Source organism: Rhea americana, unplaced genomic scaffold, assembly GCF_003343005.1.
Source record: "Rhea americana isolate MKP2758 unplaced genomic scaffold, rheAme1 scaffold_508, whole genome shotgun sequence".
Lineage (NCBI taxonomy): Eukaryota > Metazoa > Chordata > Aves > Rheiformes > Rheidae > Rhea > Rhea americana.
Genome location: NW_028186655.1, coordinates 194,223 through 196,568, shown reverse-complemented (window position 1 = coordinate 196,568; position 2,346 = coordinate 194,223).

Sequence of the window (2,346 nt, the reverse complement as noted above, 5' to 3'; positions counted from 1 at the left end):
AAATTGCAACCCCCCCTCCGCCCCCGCAGCGCCGGGCCGGGCCGCAGCTCCCTGCGCCCCGCTTGGGTTAGGTCGAGCCTGCGATTTCTGAACCTTTGCTGTTACGCGACCGACTGACTTTTTTTGTACTTTTACCCCAGTTTTTTTGAAATACAATTTAAGGGGGAAAAGAAAAAAAACACGATGAAAAAAAAAAAAGATGATCTTGAAATAAAACTTTTTCTTTTTTTTTTAATTTATTTTTTTAACTTCTTTATTCTTTTTTAATTTAAGCCTCTTGCTGATGCCTGCGGTCCCCGCTCCCGCRGGCGGCCGGTCCCCGTCCCCGAAACCGGCGCGGGGGGTGGGGGGGGACCAGAGTGCGGCGCGGCAGCTCCAGACCGTGCGGCAGCTCGGGGAGGGAGGGAGGAAAACCCCAAATCTCCTTTAATTTTCACCGCAGCCAACGCTGCAGTAACAGGGCGAGCGATGCCGCGGTACGAGCGCGGGTAACACCGGCTCCCCCGGCGCGATCCCGCCCCGGCCGCGGTCCCGGCGCCCGCCGGTGCAGGTGTCTACGCGCGGCGGGGTGATGCCGCCCTCCCGGCCCGCCTCGCGCCTCCCGGGCTGGTGGGACCATCCTGGAGGCCTCCTGAGCTGTCCGGGTCACCCTTCGGTGCCACCACCACCACCATTGCCGCTGCCACCAGCACTGCCACCGCCACTATCACCACCACCACCATTGCCACTGCCACCACTWCCACCACCACCATCACTGCTGCCACCGCCACCACCACCACTGTGACCATCACCACCACCACCACTGCCACCATCACCACCATTGCCACTGCCACCACCACCACCAGCTCCATCACTGCTGCCACCACCACTGCCACTGCTACCACCACCACCACTGCTGCCACTGCTGCTGCTGCCACCGTTGCCACTACCACCATCACCACTGCCACCACCACCGCTGCCGCCACCACCACCACTGCTGCCACTGCTATCACCACCATCACCACCACCACCACCACCACGCCAGGAGGCCAGGAGCACTCTTCCACAGCGACCGAAGGTGGCCGGTCGGGTCCTTCCGGGAGGTGACGCGCGATGCAGGAGTCCCTGGGAGCCATCACGTCCTCCCGCCTGGCCTGCGTGGCTCCGAGGGGACCTCGCGTGGCCTTCGCCCGGCCAGAAAGCGCGCGGATCCCCGCGGTCGGCGAGGGGCTCTGCCAACCGCGCCGCCGCTCTCGGCCGTGCCGCCGCCGGGAGCGAGCGCGGCGCCTGGACCTGCAGCAGATCGAGGTGGGGGAGAAAAGTGAAGTCCTGGGGCACCTGCAAGCGAGGCGGGAGCACGCAGGCGCGGTAGGTGGTTGCTGAACTTCATCCTACGGCTCTTGGCCAAGTAGCTAAACCTGACTCGGCTTGAGCGGGGGCAGAGCGGGCGCCGGCCTCTGCGGCGGGGGGACGCTTCACACCTTGGGGTTTGCCTCTGCCTTCCCCCCCCCCCAGGGTGTCTCATCGCGGGACCGTCGCTCAGGAAGGGGGGGCGGCAGCCCGGCCGTGGGGCAGACGGGGCTGAGGAAGGGGGCTGGCACAGCGCCGGCGGAGCGCCAAGCCCCGGCCCGTGACGCGGGACTGTCCCCTAAGCCGGGTGCCGCTTGCCTGGGCGGGAAGCAAATTCAAGCACATGGGCAAAAAAAAAAAATCTCTCTAACCAGCCAGTCGCAGCTGCAGGCTGTAAATTAGCTGTTACTGCCCCGGAAAGGCCCCGGGAGCTGCTCGGGCTCGCACGGCAGAGGCGCCAGGTTAACGCGCAGCAGCAGCCAAACATGCAACTAAGAACCAGGAAACCCGAGACCCCGCAGGCGGCGGCGCTGCGCGGAGCCGGGGCCTGGGGAGAGGCCGGGGCCGGGCCGGGCGCCCCACGGCCGCGGGGGCTGCGGGCAGCCGGGGGCTCGGCCTGCGCCGGCCCGGCCCCGCCGGCAGCTCGCGTGGGCGCGTGTGTGCGTGTAAAATTACCCCCTCCGGTGCATAGGGGGATGTGTGTGTATGTGTAAAACTGCCCTTGGGGTGTGTGCGCATGTACATGTGTACACGTGTGTGTACATATGTGTGCATGTGTGTGCATGTGTGTTTACATGTGTGTTCATGTGTCTGTACGTGTGCACGTGTGTGTACATGGATGTGCACGCATGTGTACATGTGTTCGTGTATGTGCACGTGCACACRTGTGTGTACATGCATGTGCACGCGTGCGTACACGTGTTCGTGTGTGTGCACGTGTACACGTGTGTGTACATGCATGTGCATGTGTGTGTACACGTGTTTGTGTGCACGTGTACACGTGCGTGTACATGCATG